The sequence below is a fragment of the Schistocerca gregaria genome, chromosome 3 (genome assembly GCF_023897955.1).
Source record: "Schistocerca gregaria isolate iqSchGreg1 chromosome 3, iqSchGreg1.2, whole genome shotgun sequence".
NCBI lineage: Eukaryota > Metazoa > Arthropoda > Insecta > Orthoptera > Acrididae > Schistocerca > Schistocerca gregaria.
The window spans coordinates 825,475,737-825,496,850 of NC_064922.1; the positions used below are offsets into that span (position 1 = coordinate 825,475,737).

The following is a 21,114-nucleotide window of genomic DNA, read 5'->3' on the forward strand; positions in this document are numbered from 1 at the left end:
ATCTCCCATTTCATCATCTTCTGCATCCTCTTCCATTACCATAATATTGTCCTCAAGTACATCGCCCTTGTATAGACCCTCTATATAATCCTTCCACCTTTCTACTTTCCCTTCTTTGCTTAGAACTGGGTTTCCATCTGAGCTCTTGATATTCATACAAATGGTTCTCTTTTTTCCAAAGATCTCTTTAATTTTACTGTAGGCAGTATCTATCTTATCACTGGTAAGATAAGCCTCTGCATCCTTACATTTGAGCTCTAGCCATCCCTGCTTAGCCATTTTGCACCTCCTGTCGATCTCATGATGGAGACGTTTGTATTCCTTTTTGCCCGCTTCATTTACTGCATTTTTATATTTCCTCCTTTCATCAATTAACTTCAATATTTCTTCTGTCACCCAAGGATTTCTAGTAGCCCTCGTCTTTTTACCTCCTTGATCCTCTGCTGCCTTCATTACTTCATCCCTCAAAGCTACCCATTCTTCTTCCACTGTATTTCTTTCCACCATTCCTGTCAATTGTTCCCTTATGCTCTCCCTGAAACTCTGTACAACCTCTGGTTTAGTCAGTTTATCCAGGTCTCATCTCCTTAAATTCCCACCTTTTTGCAGTATCTTCAGCTTTAATCTACAGTTCGTAACCAATAGATTGTGGTCAGAGTCCACATCTGCCCCTGGAAACGTCTTGTAATTTAAAGCCTGGTCCCTAAATATCTGTCTTACCCTTATATAATCTATCTGAAACCTGTCAGTATCTCCAGGCTTCTTCCATGTATACAACCTTTTTTTATGACTCTTGAACCAAGTGTTAGTTATCTACCAGGCGGCTTCCTCTTTCATTTCTTCCCCCCCCCCCCCCCCATCCATATCCACCTACTACGTTTCCTTCTCTCCCTTTTCCTACTACCAAATTCCAGTCACCCATGACTATTAAATTTTCGTCTCCCTTCACTATGTGAATAATTTCTTTTATTTCATCATACATTTCTTCATTTCTTCATCATCTGCAGAGCAAGTTGGCATATAAACTTGTACTATTGTAGTGGGTGTGGGTTTCGTGTCTATCTTGGCCACAATAATGTGTTCACTATGCTGTTTGTAGTAGCTTATCCACACTCTTATTATTTTATTTATTATTAAACCTACTCCTGCATTTGACTTTGTATTTATAACCCTGTATTCGCCTGACCAAAAGTCTCGTTCCTCCTGCCACCGTAATTCACTAATTCCCACTATATCTAACTTTAACCTATCCATTTCCCTTTTTAAATGTTCTAACCTACCTGCCCAATTAAGGGATCTGACATCCCACGCTTCGATCCATAGAACGCCAGTTTCCTTTCTCCTGATAACGACGTCCTCTTGAGTCGTCCCCGCCCAGATCCGTATGGGGGACTATTTTACCTCCGAAATATTTTACCCAAGAGGATGCCATCACCATTTAACCATACAGTAAAGGTGCATGCCCTCAGGATAAATTGCGGTTGTAGTTTCCCCTTGCTTTCAGCCGTTCACAGTACCAGCACAGCAAGGCCGTTTTAGTTGGTGTTCCAAGGCCAGATCAGTCAATCATCCAGACTATTGCCCCTGCAACTAGTGAAAAGGTTGCTGCCTCTCTTCAAGAAACACACGTTTGTCTGGCCTCTCAACAGATACCCCTCCATTGTGGTTGCACCTGTTTCGCTGAGGCACGCAAGCCTCCCCACCAATGGCAAGGACCATTGTTCATCGGGGGAAGCTCTTCAGTTATATGAACATATAATTCTATCTTAGGCTGCCATTGCCCAAATGTTTCTCATACCGGTGGTTTATACAACTGCAGCTCAGTTACATTTCTAAGCCCTAGTGGCTTTCTTGATTTTTGATACTCCAACCAATATGCATTTGGTTGTGGGCAACTTGCTACCAAAAATGACTTATGGTACAATTCAAATAGTTTCTTTATTTCCCCATCAATGTCACTTGACCGTTCCTTCTTCTTCACCAAGACAAGGTCATTTACCTTGTACCTAACTGGCTTGTACCAACTATCTTGCATGCATTTCCTTTGTGTAGCTGCTCTGGCTATTCTTTCTATAACCAGCCTTTTCCATTGCTGCTCACTGATGGGAGATTTTGGAGGAAGGTCTATCGTTTCACCTATCAGGTTTGCTGCCCTATTGTTCAACATCACCTCACACGGTGGAAACCCAGTAGCAATGCTTTTGACACTGTTCATGACATCTTCAAATGATGCAATATGTTCAGCCCAAGATGTACACTTATGGCTACAATAGGTCCGGCACAAGCGACCAAGTTCATGCACATAGCATCAGCTGGGTTACCTGCTGGGTGGTAAATGGAGGTCTTTATATGTTTCACACCTACCTGTTTCATGTAGTTCTCCCATAACTTCGAAGTAAACTGTGATCCACTATCAGTCAACACTGCCTTTGGCTTCCTCAAGTTCTTAAAGTAATCTACTTCCAGTTTCCGAATCATTACTTTGCTGGTGGTCTTCTTCATACCAAATATTTTTCCGTATTTGGAGAACACATACACAGCCAGCATCACATGCTTTTGTCCCCCTCTACTGCTTAGTAACAGGCCAAAAATATCAGTTGCCAGTAATTCTTCCACTCGCCAGGTAAGGACGTTTTGTATTTCCCCTTGGCTGGCAATGATACTATGTTTGACATGTGACACCTGTCACAAGCACTCAACTGTTTCCTGACTTTTCGTTCCATATTATTAAAGATTACATAGTCCTGCAGTATCCCCAAACGCTTTTGTGCCCCATAACGGCCATAACTTAGATGTGTGTAGTTCATTAAAGATTGAACATGTTCCTCCGGCCAACACAAACACCACTCCTCCTCCTCCACATCTCTCCTTCTAAACAGTACACCTCTATAAATTTTGTAATACTTCTCCAGTTTTTCGTGCCCCTTTGTACCAAAGTTTGTTTTCACCAGTTTCAAAATTGGGTCAGTACTCTGCACCCGCCTCATGTCTTTACATGTTCCTATCATCTGCTTTTCTCCTTCCACTCCCTTCATATACATCATCACAAATTTGGCTGTGCTCCCCTCTTCCTCAACTTCTTCCTCACCTTGATTTGGCAAATGCAAGAGCAAGTCAGCAACTACATTGTCAGTTCCTTTAATGTACTCAGTCTTATATTGGAATTGCTGTAGAATGAGCGCCCACCGTGCCAGCCTATGGTTCAACAGCTTGGAATCCTGCAAATAACTTAGAGCCTTATGGTCAGTTATGACTATGGTCTCATGTCCTTCTAAGTAGACCCTAAATTTCAGGAAACCCCATACCACTGCTAACAGTTCCTTCTCTGAGATTCCATATCCTCGCTCATGCTAAGATAGCACTCTGCTAGCAAAAGCTATGCTGCAATGCTCAGGCCTCCCATCTACTATTTGTCATTGGGACAGTTCAACACTGATGCCATAGTCTGAGCTACCTGTCGTTAGTTAGAATGGAAGTGAGAGGCCAGGATGATACAGTATCTTGCTGTTACACAAACTGCTTTTTATCTTTTAGAAATCCCTATTACATTCCTCATTCCATACCCATGCCACATTCCTTTTCAGTAACTGTGACAGATTTGCTGAATTCAAACTCAAATCATTTACAAACTTCTGGTAGAAACTGGTCATGCTGAGGAATGACTTTATTTCCGATTCCTGGGTCTGGCACACTCAGCTATTGCTCTGAGCTTATCTCCATTGGGTATTATTCCCTCTGAAGACAGTACACGGCCCAAAAAATATATTTTTGCTTTTACAAAGTCACACTTCTTTAGTTTCAGTTTCATCCCCCCTTTTTGCAAAGTTGTTAACACCTCTCTCAATAGCAAATGATGTTGCCTCCAAGTGGTAGTAGCCACAAGAATGTCAACCACATAGATGCTTAGCCTCCTCATCAACTCATCCCCAAGTAAATAATTCAGTGCTCTATCAAAGACAGCAACTGTTATGCAGAGGCTGAATGGGACTACCCTATATTGGTAAGCTCTACCTTCAAACAGGAAATCAGTGTATTTCCTGCTTTGTTCTGCCAAAGGAACTTGCCAGAACCCAGTTGTCAGGTCCATACTGGTCATTATCCATACGTTTTTGTACCCTTGGACTAGTTCGTCCATATTTTCAGGGTGGTCAGTCTCTGGTATTATAATTTTATTTGATTTCCTAGCATCTAGAACTAGTCGTATTGACTTGTCCCTCTTTTTGACCACCACTATTGGGTTACAGTACTCACTCTTGCATTTTTCAATCACCCCCCAAGCCTCCATGCATTTTATTTCTGACCTAACAGCATCTTTGTCTGTTATAGCAATAGGATATGGCCTAACCTTACTAGGCTCATGAGGCTTCACCCTGAGTAATATTCAAAATTTACCACTCACCCAGGTCTCTCTGAGAACACATCTTTATTCCCTACCAGTAAATTATACAGTTCTTCCCTCTCACTGTCACCAATACCCTCTGTCTCACACACCTTCCTTTTTATCTCCTCCTCAATCTCTACTTCATCCAACATGCACTGGACCATGTGCAAGCTTGCCAGTAAATCATCATCTGTTGCATTTACAAATTTTGTTTCCTTTATACATCCCCCAACATTCAATTCCAATAGCTGTCCCCCACAGTTAATATTCACCCCATATTTATTTAAAAAATTTGTAACCAGAACCATATTTATACTTAACTTTTGAATCATCAGGAATGGGTGACTAAACAATTCTCCACCAATGTTTACATCTAACACAGCCTCCTTATTCACTGGCTTGCTGTAATTACTAGTAGCATTTTTTATTCTAACCCCTGTGACCGGGAATTCTACCAGTTTGTCATTCCTGATATAATTGTAGAAACCCTCTGCTATCACACTGACTGTAATATCTGTGTCCACCAAGGCTTCTTCACTGACTTTACCTATCTGAACTTTAACTATTGGTTGCACCTTCCTAAAATGTTTCTGCTTGAGCTCTACTTCTGCTAAAAGATCCTTCTCCACTTCATTAGCACAGTACTTTTCCATAGTGTATACCTGCCCCCCATTGAACGATTCTATTTCATTATACCCGTCAAATATAACTTCTAAAGCATCTTTGCATTCTTTATTTTCTAAGCCCAACCATCCCAATTTTCTGGCAAAACTAAACTTCTCCTTCTTCCATACCTTTGGTCCCAACTTCTGTATATACTTAGAAAAATCCACCCAATCACTTGCATCAAACTCATGTTCACTCTTCCCCATCCAATCAGTATTCCATTCAGCCTCTTCCATACTCCCCTACTGCTCATCCTCATGCACTACATAATTATTCACCTTTGCAACTTCATCTCCCTCATCTCACACTAATTTTCAACAATCTGTAACCCTGCAGTTACTCTCCACAGCACATCCTATCATTTCATTTATAAAATCCACCCTTAAACCATCAAACTCCTTATCCCCATCAAATATTTTCTTGAGTACATCATAATATGCCTCATCCTCAACATTTAAGTGCTTTAAACTGTTCACAAAATTATATCTCCCTACTGACCAATTTTCTGGAGTATATTATTGCAACCATTTTGCCCTTGCTACCCAATCATTTAAATTTAATTCAGATTCCTCCATAGTTCTCCACTGGTCATCATTCTTAGTTTTCTGTTTAACCCCATGCATGTAAACACAAGCACAATTTGTTTCATCATGTTTCATGGATTCAGATACCACCAAAACATCACTTTCATTGCCATCCTGCACATTACTAACACTTTCACCAGACATCTCAGAACCAGCCCCTTCTGGCTGCTCACAGCTAACCTCATATATTTCTCCAGGCACAATCTCTGGTACATATTCATTTATCACTACATCAACAATAGGAACTATGGCCCCAAACTCATTACCATCATCTACAAAACCGTTAGTTTCAGGCACCTTGGCCCTCTCAGAATTAACATTATCATCTTTTGTATCCGCTTCCATCACACACAACACAACAACGTTTGTACTGTTACTTTCACATACACTTTGGCCATCACAACATCCATCTATACCTTCAGACAGTGCCTCAGTCACTGACATGTTAATAATGGTCACCAAACCAATACTATCTTTCTCTGAATTCACATCCTTGAACTCTGTACAAAAAACATTCTCAGCATTGATTTCTTCCATTTGGGCCTTTAAACCCCTAACATTCTTCCTCTTAAAAGCTCTCCTTTTGTCATGCTCCATGCACCAGCTCACCCATACATTTCCATCATTTAAAATAGCCTCCATACCACAAATTCTTTCCTCTCTCCTACTTCTATCATTATTTTCATACCTCTTTTAGAATAACCACCCCAAGTCTGATTATAATTATTAGCTTTCCATCTCTTGGCCCTTTTGTTTGCAACTTGTCTTGTCCCATATTGGACCCCATTTGAGACAACTTCTAGTTTAAAGGGTGCTGTCCCTCTTGTGTGCTGTTGTTCTGTCCCCCTCTTCCAGGTCCATTTCCCAGCATTGGCCTTGGTTTATTTCTCATATCACTGCCCCTAAAATCCCTTTGACTGTGGCTCTCTTCATTATATCTTCCCTCATTTCCTCTCCAATGTTCATTTCTATTTCTGTCCCCATGATGGCTCTGATGATTATTTTCCCAATTCCTATTTCTGTGGCCATTTTGATGATTGTCACCCCAATTCATATATCTTCTCTCCCCCACATCCCTATGGTTATTCCCTGGATTGTTTCCCTTTGCGCCAGGCCTATAGCACATAGCGTGCTCCATACTCTCAACAAAGTCTAAAAACGTCTCCACAGAATCAGTGGAGCAATGTATGAGTTCCCTTTTTAACTTCTCAGGTAGTCTCCTCCTTAAAGTAGATATTTCTGTGAACATACCTAAAGGCTGATCAAGATGTACTATTATTTTTACTCCAGTATTTGTCTAGAAACATTCGTTCAAATATTTCAAATGAAATGAATTGATACTTAAATTTATTAGCCATTGTCTGAGCTGAGCCTCCCAGCATTCTCTTTACAAATTTTACTTTTGTCTCATCTGTCATGCCAGGCACAAAATAGTCCTTGCAATTGGCCAAAAAATCCACGGCATGATATCCGTTTTCGCATGAAAATGGCTTTCCACTAGGTGCCTGCATTCCTGGACACCCAGCATGACCTGAAACATTATACAATTCTATCTGGGTAATTTTGTCATTTCCTTTTGAGCTGACAGTTGCCATTTCCTTTCTGAAATCGTCAGCTCTGCTGTCTAATTTATTTATCAGCACAGCTTTTGTCTCACCATTGCTAGCCATTATTTTCGCATTCACTTCATCCAAAGATTGCCTTGTCGCCTCTTCCCTTTCATCACACATCTGCCTTCCTGGAACAGTTTCACCCTTCAGCTCAGCCTCAACCGCTTCAACCTTGGAATGCCAGCTCTCTTCTATTTTTTCTGATCTATTATCTAATTCGCTCACAATTTATTGTTTCATTGACCCCCAACTGACTATTTCTTTCGCCCACATTAGTCTTCAGAGAACTTAATTCGGAATTTAATTTAGTTCCAAAAATGGGTGTCTAAAGCACTTAATCTATTATCCACATCAGTTTTAAATGAATCTATTTGGCTACTCATGTTCTGGAGAAGAGCAATTAATTCTTTAGACATTACAGGGATAGCAATTTCCTCCTGTCTCTGTGGACTTTGTGGTTCACTATCACTCCCTGACAACCCGCAATCACTAAGCGATTTTTTAATTTCATGCTCCATTGCCCTGGCTAGCACAAGAACTGATAACAAGGAAACCAAAAACAAAAATTGCACCTGCTGTGGTCAGTTATCTTTCTGGAGAGGCTGCGTTGTTCTCGGCGCTACGGAAGAGGCTGTGTTGCGGAGCGCAGTCATGGCTGCTTGTTGCAGATCCGCTGGTCGGTGGACACCCAGACGCTGGCAGCCCATCGCACTGTTGAGAATCGGCCGCGCCCACACACTACTGGCGCTCGCTGCACGTCCGCTGGTCTCTCGATCCGCGCAGCATGGCGTCGTCGAACGGCGATAGTAGGTGGGCACTCGATTAACCGAAACACACGTTTCTTTGAATGTTCGTGCCTCGCCTCGTTCCACTAGCCTTCAGACCTAGTTGCCTAGCACACTACATCTACATTATTCTACATCTACATTTATACTCCGCAAGCCACCCAACAGTGTGTGGCGGAGAGCACTTTACGTCATTACCTCCCTTTTCTGTTCCAGTCGCGTATGGTTCGCGGGAAGAACGACTGTCTGAAAGCCTCCGTTCGCGCTCGAATCTCTCTCATTTTACATTAGTTATCTCCTCGGGAGGTATAGGTAGGGGGAAGCAATATATTCGATACCTCATCCAGAAACGCGCCCTCTCGAAACCTGACGAGCAAGCTACACCACGATGCAGAGCGCCTCTCTTGCACAGTCTGCCACCTGAGTTTGCTAAACATCTCAGTAACGCTATCACGGTTACCAAATAACCCTGTGACGAAACGAGCCGCTCTTCTTTGGATCTTCTCTATCTCCTCCGTCAACCCGATCTGGTACGCATCCCACACTGATGAGCAATACTCAAGTATAGGTCGAACGAGTGTTTTGTAAGCCATACTCCCAGATATTTAACAGAAGTAACTGCTACCAGTGTTTGTTCTGCTATCATATAATCATACAATAAAGGATCCTTTTTTCTATGTATTAGCAATAAATTACATTTGTCTATGTTAAGGGTCAGTTGCCTCTCCCTGCACCAAATGCCTATCCGCTGCAGATCTTCCTGCATTTCGCTACAATTATTTAATGCTGCACCCGGACGAGCCCCCAATTGCGACGGGGCGGTAAATAAAGAAGTGCGGTTGAAGAGTTCTCACGAGTGTGCATATACAAATGTTGGTTAAAAAATGTTATTGCAAATTTTGACTCTCAAGTAAGTCTCACGGGATGATTTCCACACTTGGTGCATTAGTACACTGTTCCACACCAGCGCATTAGTTATAGTTTTGAATTAATATTCATGAGTACAGTTTATGCGAGGGAACAAAAATTAGGCGATTATTGGAGCAAAATCAGTTTTTCACGACACAGTTCCATTGCTATTTATTCGTGTTGTCCTTTTCTTTCACACAGTGAAACTAGCACTGGTGAGACGGTTTACAGGTTTACTTTAATAATAATTTGACTCCGAGCCCCCAATAGCAGTAATGTAGGCTGGTATAAACGAAAATTACTCATTCAGTTCGAACAGAACCACAAGTCCCACTGTCCTCTTTGTTCTAGCAGTTTTGGCGCGAAATCCCAGCTCACCACAAGTTCACTTACGACGATTTATACGTCGTAAATCGTACTCACACAAATAATCGTAGCACTTCCAGTTCACCAAATATATGCTTGCGCATTTGCGCTATTAAACAATACTCTTCGTCGAAATAAAACGGCACGAAAAAGAATTCTCAAACGACCACATGGGCCACCCTCGAGTGGGGCTTGCTCGCCACCCACCCTCCAAAACGGCTGACAAACGACTGACCCCTGGCCAAGATGTCCGCTCGCTTATATACGCTCGGGTATCCACCTCCTGGTTATGCAAGTACCAATCTCACCAGATATAAGGTTACAAATTTTGATACATACATCCCTCGGCTGAAATGAGTACACCATCGGAACCACGCTAAAAAGTACATCTCATTTACTATCTTACATTAATTTCTAGGATTATTCTATCACCCGTAAATCAAGTTTTAGTTTTTGCAAAATTTCGCCACTTAGCGCAAATTTGTTCGCTTACATCTGTGCTGCAAAGTTTTGATATAGAACTGCATATAGCACCGTTTTTAGACGTAATCTATAGCGCTCTACACATTGCACTGCTCAAAATCTTCATATCTATAATAATTAATTAATTATGGGCGATAAATGTTAATAATAATTTGCAAACAATGAGAACTATTGCAAGTTAAGCGTATAGTGTAACTTAACTAGTTTAAGATACGTGTGATGCCACCCAAAACATTATATAGTGCCGTTCTTTACGTCATGAATTTTCTATTGAATATTATAAACAATTTTCCCTCAAACTTGTTTTATTGCTCATTACGGGATTAATTATTTATGAAACTTAACTTATTATTATGGCACTTTATCCGCTATGACGAAACGTTTTAATGAATGCTCGCTCATCCCTGTAAGTTGTTATGTACTATTTTTATTAATCTTTCAGTATTCGTGATATTAACCGATTTTGAGGTTACTATAACTTTTGCGTCTCGTCACTTGAAATAAAGATCGAACTTTCAGTAGGTGCATATTGCTGACCACAATCCACTGCCGCATCGCTCTTCACCGTAAATTACATAGTTTTCGCGGAATGCGCGAAAAACCAAACAATGCCCCAAGCTGCAGGCCACGTGTGCACCCGGCGGCGGAAACCATCCCACCGACCGTTGCAAATCTCGCACGGGCCCGCCACGCTCTTCCGTGTAGCGCGCTCGCTAACCACAAAGCAATCCTTGCGTACTAGAAATATTCATCTAGTAACGGGAGTTTGTACCGTCACAACATACAGGTCTTTAGAGAAGGAGCACAAGCTCAAATTAGGGAAAGATGGGGAAGGTAATCGGCTGTGCAGTTTCAAAGGAGCCATCCTGGAATTTGCCTGAAGTGATTTACGGAAAACATAGAAAACCTAAATCAGGATGGCCAGTAGCTGGTTTGAACCATCGTCCTTTCGAATGCGAGTCCAGTGTGCTAATCACCAACCTGCATCGCTTGGTGCACAGCATACGAATCCCACAGCAGTAGAAGTTGGCATCTTTTAGGGATATCCAAGACTTGATCCAATTTTGCAGTTTAGAGATCTAACAGAATGCAGGGGTTGGAGGACAGATAATCAATAACTGACAAACATGGTTATGGAAGGAAATACCGACATGTGAGCTCCAGTCCTTCAGGTTTAGAGTTCTTTAAGAGTTCTGTGTTATATAACACCAAAAAAATTTAAAAATTTCATACTGATAAGTGCAAAGATAGCCCCACAAAAAGTTAAACTAATAGTTGAAAGCTTACTTCAAAATGGATTTGAATATGATAATTTGAGTACTTGATATTTTGATGGCTCCATTAAACCCAAATGGCAGTAGATATCAGAGCAGATGTGGATACTGTGGTACACCTTGAGATCCAGAAGGTGGCTAATACTGTTATACACGGTAGCATAATGAGCATAATACGAGTGTACACAGTATAAGCCAACTTTTGTGATTGGATTAACGGAGATAAATATTTTGATACTAAAGATATATCTATCCATACACTAATGGTGTGTTATATGACCAATGCTATCTATAACACACACCTTCAGAAGTTCGATGAGTCTTTTCGCAGATGACACTGTTGTACATAGAGAAGACAAAAGCGAGAAAACTGTAGTGAAGTGCATGGAGATCTACGGAGGATCAATTCTTGATGCAAGGATTGGCAGTTGATCCTCAGCATTATCAAACGAAACATATTGCACAGAAATATGACAAATGAGCTATTGTGTTTTGATTGCAGTATTGTTGAACAGTCACTAGAAGCACTCATGTCCACTAAATATAAAAAAGCACGCGTAAGCGATTTGAAGAAGAAAGACGACATACACTAAGTAACAAAAGTCATGGGATATCTCTCAATATCGTGTCGCACATACTTTCGCCCGGCGTAATGCAGTAAACCGACGTGCCATGGACTCAACAAGTTCCCTGCAGAAATGTTGAGCCACGCTGCCTCTACACCCGTCCATAATTGTGAAAGTGTTGCCGGTGCAGGATTTTGTGCACAAAGTGATCTCTCGATTATGGTCCATAAGTGTTCGATGGAACTGACGAAGGCCGATCTGGGTGGCCCGATCATCCACTAGAATTACCCAGAATATTCTTCAAAACAGTCGTGAGCAGCTGTCACCTGGTGACATAGTGCATCGTTGTTTGGCAACATGAAGTACCTGTACGGCTGCAAATGGTCTCCAAGTAACCAAATTTAACCATTTCCTGTCAATGATTGTTCAGCTGGAGCAGAGGGCTCAGTGCATTCCATGTAAACACAGCCCACACCATTATGAAGCCACCACCAGCTTGCACAGTGCCTTGTTGACAACGTAGGGCCATGGCGTCATGGGGTCTGTGCCACACTCGAATCCTACCATTAGCTTTTACCAGCTGAAATCGAGACTCATCTGAGCAGTCCACTGTTTTGCAGTCGTCTAAGGTCCAACTGATATTTTCATGGGCTCAGATAAGACGCTGCAGCTATGTCGTGCTGCTAGCAAACGCACTCGCATCGTTCATCTCCTGACATAGCCCATTATCGCCAATTTTCCCCCCACAGGCCTAACGGATACGTTCGTCGTACGTCCTGCATTAATTTCTGCGGCAATTTCATGCAGTGTTGCTTGTCTGTTAGTCCTAACAACTCTACGCAAACGCTGCTGCTCTCAGTCGTTAAGTGAGGGCCATCGACCACTGCGTTGTCTGTGGTGACAGGTAGTCCCTGAAATATGGTATTCTCGGCACACTCTTGACACGGTGGACCTCGGAATAGTGAATTCAGAAATGAAATCTCCCATGCGTCAAGCTCCAACTCACTCCGCCTTCCAAGTCTATTAATTCCTGTCGTGCAGTCATAACAACGTCAGAAAACTTTTCCAGTGACTCACTTGAGTACAAATAGCACTACTTGCAATGCACCACCCCTTTATACCTTGTGCACACGCTGCTACAGCCATATGTAAATGTGGATATCGCTATTCTATGATTTTCGTCACCTCGGTATGTAAGTAAACCTAGGAACGGCAGAAGCTATACAGAGATTGATTCTAACAACCGCCAGAAAATCTCCCTGTTGATCCATTGTGGGTGTGGGACAGCGGCTGGTCAAATATTTAACAAAGAAATTCTCCAAACAGCCGTGCAAATTGGGAAGATGTTTTATTTTATTTTCCCTTCCAGTTTGGGTGCTTCAATACGCCATCTTCAGGCCCCATGTGCACCTCTAAAAAATTATCGATATTCATATACTGGGGCCGTCTGTTTTTGGATGTCATGAATTCTCAAGTGCTTGCTTCGAAGAGTTGACTGCAACTGTAAGTGCGAGACTTTACAAGACAGACATTGTAATCAGGATATGGTTTACTGTTAAAATGCCGAGAACATACTTTCGTAGAAGAGTTAGGTAACCTATTTTATTCTTCTAGTTATATCTTGCGAGAAGACTACGAAGGCAAAATTAGAGAAACCGTGAACATTCGCTACTGGAACAAGAATAGGAAAAAGAAGAAGAGGCAGTGGTGCGTATCAGGTGGCTTGCGAACTTCAGATGAATCTGCATGCAGGTAGACATGCATGACAATATTAGCCAACTCCCTCATTCGATTTTTCTCTAAATACAGAACTGTTCTTTAGATGTCACCAGATGACAGCAGACTGATACTCATCTAAAAGATGTACAGATGATGAACTCCTTTTCATTGAGAAATGGAGGGAAAAGAATTGAACGAAAAGGAAATCTTACAGATTACTGGGGAATTCAGTTTTTCAGGGCAGCCACAAGCCGCACTCAATATTTTTTTATTGACCGCTTTCGTTCAATTTAACAAGACCGTTATCAGATTTACAGTACAAAGTAATTGGCCGATTACATCCCCGATGTCAGAGAAGTAAGCTGGCTGTATAGCACTGTTTGTAATAAACGACCATAGACATTATAAACTCTGTTATACAACTAACTTAGTCTCTGACATCGGCATTGTAATCAGCAGACTACTCTAAACCTCAGGTTTGATGTCTTCTGACGATACCCTTCTTAAACTGAGAAAAACCGGGCGAAAAATACTGTGTGCGACTTGTGGCTGCCCTGAAAAACGTAATTTCAGCAGTCGCTCTTCCCGCTGCGGGCAGTGCCTGCTCTCGCTAAAACTGTAAGCGAAGCTATACAGGCATTCAGATGAAAGCGTGTCTAGACAGAAAGAGATGCAAATTAACTATGAAATTCTAGCAACAAACGAGATTCTGTTTTTCAGGTGGTGGACTCTTAGATTCCACAAATCTTTTGTTTATTTTTTAAAAAAAAGTTCCACCATTCCGTTTCTTTTTTAGAAATGTTCGAGCATTCTGTCACTCTCTCTGCCTCCCTCTCTATTTTCTCTTATTCCAACTTCCACTTAATACTGTCATAACACACGTAGCGGAATATTTTCTCAAATTGTGAGCCTGGTATTTATTGTAATAGACGCAGCTAGCCAAATACCAAAGAATTGTTTCAGATAAAATTGACGGTAACTTTCAATAACTCCTGCATGTACCCTAACAACCAACTAATTGTTAGTACGAGACCTACTAGAGTATCTATGAAGGATGGTGGAATTTATGAAAGATGAAAAGAAGAACCATGTAAAAAATAAAAATTTAAGATTAAAAATTTCTAGTGAGAATAGGAGCGCATACGTTTTAGAAAATATTTTTTCATAATTCCATCAAGTTGTTGATTGATTTCATTGTGTTATATCAATAACAGTTGATCATAGTAATTATTAATGGGACCTACAACTTATTACAAAAGAATGTGCATTTTTTCCAGGATGAAGATGATTGTGGTGCGTCACGCTACGAAAAACAAGTGGGATTTCCGAAAGCTTTGGTTCCGAGCTTTCTTGATGGATAGTATCAACATGATGACAATAGGCACGATTACCATGATGGTGGGCCATCTGACTCCACCCCGTCAGGCTGTGCTGGACTCACACAACGACGTGGAAGTACTCGATCCCTCAGCAAGTGCGTTCAACTATCGTTTAGAGCTCTGCCGTTGGATTGGCCTGGCCGTTTTTTGCTGTGGTGTGGTGGTTCTTCTGGCAATATTAATTCTCCGAGCAATCCTACGTGCCAAGAAAAACCCAAGTATCCCTGTTGCTCCTCTAGCTAAACCTTTTGATACCTCTCCTCCAGCTACAAAGACGCCTATCACAGAGAGCATTAAGCCTGTACAACCTATTACTTTTCCACAGTCAGCTACTGAATAAGAGAGAAGCCTTTTAAAGCAAACGCTTTAAACTAAGAGTTTTTGTTTTTATGTATTTCATTATTTATTTGGTCTTACAGAAGTGCATAAATTCTTTTTAAGAATGGCACACAGTACACAATATGGTCATACCATAAAATCGATAAATGAATAAGTTTTACCAGTAGTAATAAATTACATTCTTTCTTTCAGTGGAAGTATGATTGCATCAATAATACATTGGTTTTTGTAGTTTAATCTGAACTGTAATCACTGAACTGCGTTAATTTCTGAAAGCAAAAACCTGGTGACTGCTGAAGTGGCTAGTATTTAAGCACTTACAAAAAAGGAAGATAATGTTCGGCAATTAACAACAAAAGTGCCAGCATGTGGGGTGAAAATTCATTCCCCCTTGAGTACACCATTCTATACAATTAAAAACTTTAACTGGTAGTACATAAATTGTCCAATTGATGATTAATATGATCGATATTTTATTTTGGTTCTAACAATTCATCACGAAAAAATCGTTTGATTTAGGTAAAGACACGAAGTTCCTTCCAAGAAAGAGTATTTTTTTCCAATTGATGCCAAATGGAAAAGTTGTATTTATGCTGAATGTATTAAGTATTTACAACTGTAGACACAAGGCTATGTTGCAGATATTGTACATTAAGTTGAAACATGCTGAGATAACAATGGTTCATTAGTTTTTCATCGAGCAAGTAAAGAAAAGTTTCAAAAGTTTCTGTCTAGTAACAACTTTTTTTATATGAATAACGTTAAGTACATCTCACATAATTGAACACAAGGTTTAAATATCCACATTAAATTATGATCAAAATGATGATCTCAGACATGCCTATCAAAAAAAAGTAACCTGTAATATCCATACACCATTCCCCACACCATGACCTCTGGCATTGGCTGAACCACTAAAAATATCCTTCAGTTTAAACTACAACAATGGATCTACAGGACATCAGATATGCCACAGAAAAAACAAAAAGGTGAACGTAAGTTATTGTCTTAGATTTAATATATTGTTTAGTATCTTATCACAGTCTAATACAAGTCTTGTCGGAGATACTGGTCCATGATTATGGATTCAAAACAGTTTCAACATAATAAACAGTAAAAATCACAAATTGCATAATGTATGCAAATATAATGTTATTGTGAAACCAAATTAATGTCTATATGTAATATGAAATGTGTAGAAATGTCTATTATTTAAATTCACAATAGAAATAAAATGCAACAAAATCACAAAAAATAAACCATACTAAGTTTTAGTTTTAGAGTGATAGAAATCAATAGTTCTTGCAGCTTTGTATGAACTAGTGTAGGTAAAGTACGTCAACTTTATCGTCCTTTCAGCATGGAACAGACAAAATAAAATCCCATATTTTAAATCGTGAATGTAATCAGTTTCTGCACACAACTTCAATAAAATTGTTCCTTTTTTATATTATGATTCACAGTGTTGCACTTCTCAAATTATACTAGTCCAAAATCAGCATACTTATCTTATTTCTTAAAATGTAGCTAATTTCATGACTTAGTATGATTGTAGTGTGGGTGAGCTACTCACAAATGAAGAAATGTCATCTTCATTAGTACTAACTGCAAATCTTAGTTACTCTCACTGTCTGAGTCAGTATCAAAGCTGTCTGACTGTACAGTGAATGCAAAATGTTTCTTTTACACATCTACACCACACAAATATTGTACTTAGATGTAAGCAAACTTATTGTAATTACAGAATAACTATCTATATGTGAATCATAATTTCAATATGTTGAAAATATTGCAAACAAAAATTTAGATTGAAGTTTATGTCTAATCAAATCATCAGGTGTATTCATTAAATGATCTCCCTCTGTTGTAGAACAGAAGAACCTGATTATCTCATTATATCAATTAATTAATAGCTGATACTCAAATTTCTCGTGATTGTAACATAAACAAAAAGACCATTCATTGTGTAATATGTAAAACAAACTTCAGTGTTAGATTCACAGAAATCCATTATAAAACATAATACGCCATTCTTCAAACAATTAAAATGATTATATTTCCTTCATCACCTACTGAAGTCCAGATAATGGAAATCCTTCAATAAATAGGTAATACACTAATCTATTTCTTCTCAGTGTTCAGTGTATTAATACTAATGATATCAATAATGTAGGATTTATTATTTCTATAATCTATCCTGCTTGAAAACATAGGCCTACATGTCTACACTTAATATGAAATGTGTAGAAATGTCTATTATTTAAATTCACAATAGAAATAAAATGCACCAAAATCACAAAAACTGATAAACCATATTAAGTTTTAGACTGGTAGAAATCAATAATTCTTGCAGTTTTATATGAACTGGTGTAGGTAAAGTATGTCTAACTTAATCGTCCTTTCAGCGTGGAACAGACAAAGTAAAATCCCATATTTTAAATCGTAAATGTAATCAGTTTCTGCACATAACTTCAATAGAATTGTTCCTTTTTTATATGATGATTCACAATGTTGAACTTCTCAAATTATACTAGTCCAAGATCAGCATACTTATCTTATTTCTTAAAATGTAGCTAATTTCATAACTTAGTATGATTGTATTGTTGGTGAGCTATTCACAAATGAAGAAATGTCATCTTCATTAGTACTAACTGCAGATATTAGTTACTCTCACTGTCCAAGTCAGTATCAAAGCTGTATGACTGTACAATAAATCCAAAACATTTGTTTTACACATCTACTCCACACAATTATTGTACTTAGATGTAAGTAAACTTATGGTAATTACAGAATAACTATCTAGATGTGAATCATAATTTCAATACGTTGAAAATACTGTGAACAAAAATTTAGATTGAAGTTTATGTCTAATCAAATCATCAGGTGTATTCATTAAATGATCTCCCTCTGTTGTAGAACAGAAGAACCTGATTATCTCATTATATCAATTAATTAATAGCTAATAATCAAATTTCTTGTGATTGTAACATAAACAAAAAGACCATTCAATGTGTAATATGTATAACAAACTTAAGTGTTAGATTCACAGAAATCCAATATAAAACATAATATGCTGTTCTTCAAACGATTAAAGTGAATATATTTCCTTTATCATCTATTGATGTCCAGATAATGGAAATCCTTCAATAAATAGGTAATCCACTAATCAATTTCTTCTCAGTGTTCAGTGTAATAATACTAATGATATCAACAATGTATGATTAATTGTTTTCTAAACCTACCCTGCTTGAAAACACAGGCCTACATGTCAGTATTAATACTCTACACATCAACTTATATGTACGTGTATACAAAGATCATAAACGAATACTTAATGTGACTGAATGTAATTGTATTCAATAATAAAGAGTAGCCTGAAGTTAACAATGACTCGACATAATTATTTTTTATCTTCCACAGTTCTTGTAAACTCTTCTGTGTCTCATTATTTATTAAAAATTGGCAGCAATTATTTTGATAAAAGTGTACCACCTAAGAAACAAACGTACTTTGAGAATTATGAGCTGAGGTTTACAGTCTGACTCAGCTGTGCTGCTGTCACATTCGGTGCACGCCCTTAGAATACCCAGGTCACTGAAAAATGCTTACATGATAAAGATATCAGTTTCACAAGTCTTGAAAATTTATGTGACAGAAATAGACTGTAATGAACTGATAATTTCTCCTCTCTACTGTCGGACATGAAACGACAAGTAGATGACTTATGAGATTATCCCACGCTAGTAGCCAATAAGAGGTTGATATATGAATCGAACAGGTTGCTTGCTGATTAAAATATTAAATAAATATTTTTATTTCATTGCTGTTTAGACAAACCAAAGAGAAATTACAAATCTCAGGGCCGATTCGACTGCACACGGACACCACTCAGTGTCACCATTAGTCGCTATCGTTCGTCGTGTAGTGCTGTCGGCGGCAGGCGCTGTGTCGGTAGGGGCGGCGCCTTTGAGCTTGTGCGGCGCGAGTATGCTGCCCTCATCAGCAATCGCGAATTTGCGGAGAGGCCCAAGTACGGTCTCCGCGTTGTCTGGCCGTTGTCGGTTACGTCGCTGAAGCTTCGATAACACCGTGTAGGAAAGCGGATGTTGGAGGTGGATGGAAGAGACCTCATGTCCTCTCGCTTCTGCGCCGTCTCCCCTCTTCTCTCCTTCGTCCCTTATTGTGCCAATTCTGCCTGTCATTGCGCTGCACAAACCCTTGTGGCGCCCCATTTTCTGTCGTCACTGTGTTAGCATGTTCGCTTCTCCTGCTCTTAGATGCCGTCCAAGGACTTAAAAGATATTGAGGAATTGTTCTCTTGACAGCTCCCGACGAGAGCTCGAGGTAGGGTAGACTGGGTATGGTTGAAACGACGTGGCTTTTGTCACTCATGTTATTGTTGTTTACAAACCAATCGACAATGATGATAAGTCAAATTAAAGCGCTCGTATCAATTGCGAAACGGCTATACCACTTTTGGTCCTGGGGTACAATTTTTATGAAGATTCAAAATTTAAACAAAAATCCGTTTTGTTTCAATCGTCCCCGTAGTAGGGGCGGTTGAAACAGTGATTGGGTTCAGTTCAAACACATGCAAGTTATAGAAAATACAGTACTGAAACATGTTTTATTTACCATTAATTCTAGTTACATGCATAATTATGGCACTCTATGCCAAAATTAATGTCTTAATGGTTTTAATACTCGTAAAGATATTTCTAAATAATAAACTAAAACATTTCTTCAATCAAATAAATATTGCCCACGGGACAAACTAAAAGCGAACATTTCTTCAATCAATTAAACATATAGCTTATAGACCAATCTTAGTCACAGTTGTTTCAAAGATAACTAAGACCATCTTTTGTCGTTTCTTCGTGAGCAGACTGTTTACAAGTGGTGCACTGAATTCACTTATCTCTGGGTCTCCTCTCTGAATATGGTGATAAACGAACAACACAGTAGCATTCTTTCTCTTCTGATGACATTTCCTGTTGATTACTATTTTTTTCGTTTTGAAATATTTTCTTACCTTTTCTTCTATCCAATTTTTTTTAACTTCTAGCCTTGGTCGGTTTCAGTCTCGCAAAACGATCTTTACCCTTTTTTCTATAATGTAAATTGCAGACTTTCCAGTTTTTCGCCCCTTTAGGCTCATTATATTTCCTTGGGAGATCTTTCGTAATGTGTGTACTGCTTCCATTGTAAATACAATAGCTTCATTAAAAATGGCTTGTGCACTTGTAGAGGGTTTCAGTGAAGTTTCCTGGATGATAATGCTGCTGCAAAGTCTAGGTGGTGAAGCCCTATTCAAAGTTTCTTGATGTTCATCAACGCTTTGTTGCTGGATTGTTGTCACAGGTGAGTTATTGATAGCCAATTGTTGAACCGTTGTTCCTGCTACTGCAAACTCAGCTGTATTTTCATGATTAGGTCTATCCGTTAAAATAGCAGAAGCAAAATCAAGATCAGTAAACAGTTGCCGGTTATATGCGTAAATTCCCGTTTCTGAAAGTCATCGACATTGTTTTTCCTGGACGGCTTCGCATCCATGCATCACAAGTCTAGTTGACAGCCTTCCTTAAAAGGCTGTATGCCGACTGATCAAGTGGCTGGATTTGGTGAAAGGAATGGCGAGGGAAGGACAATAAGACAATGCCTTTGTTCTTGCAGAAGTCCAGTGCGTCAATATGAACATGTCAGGAGTGATTATCGAGTATGAGTAACACTTTATGAGACGGAGATACATTTGCGTGCTTCTTGAAGTGTTCCAGGAAATTCATGTACGATTCATCCTGTATCCAACCAGTGGGATTTGCAGTTCCAGCAGCCCCTACTGGCCCATCCCTAACAAAATGGTTTTGGAAACGCATTCGTGGAAAATGAATTATGGACGAATAACATTGTCAATGGCATCTGCTGCAAAAGTTACTGTAACTAAAGTACTCCTTTCAGCTGAAGATACTGAACCTACTTGACGATTACCACATCTAGCTACAGCTTTATCTGGGTTTTGAACGGTCTTCATGCCTGTTTCATCGGTGTTGTACATG

The 21,114-nt window shown here is 39.5% G+C and overlaps 1 protein-coding gene across 2 annotated transcripts in view; it reads left to right on the forward strand.

The window, feature by feature from the left end:
* Positions 1-18,451, forward strand: part of LOC126354587 (nucleolar protein dao-5-like) — a 367,317-nt gene extending 348,866 nt beyond the window's left edge. Inside the window, exons 2-3 of one of the 2 annotated variants that reach the window (XR_007565353.1) lie at positions 7,910-8,051; positions 14,621-18,448. The gene's annotated coding sequence lies outside the window, so the exon portion shown is untranslated. Of the gene's footprint in view, positions 1-7,909; positions 8,052-14,620 lie in introns of both variants that reach the window. The other variant, XR_007565354.1, reaches the window with a different exon arrangement.
* Positions 18,452-21,114: the final 2,663 nt, after the last annotated feature.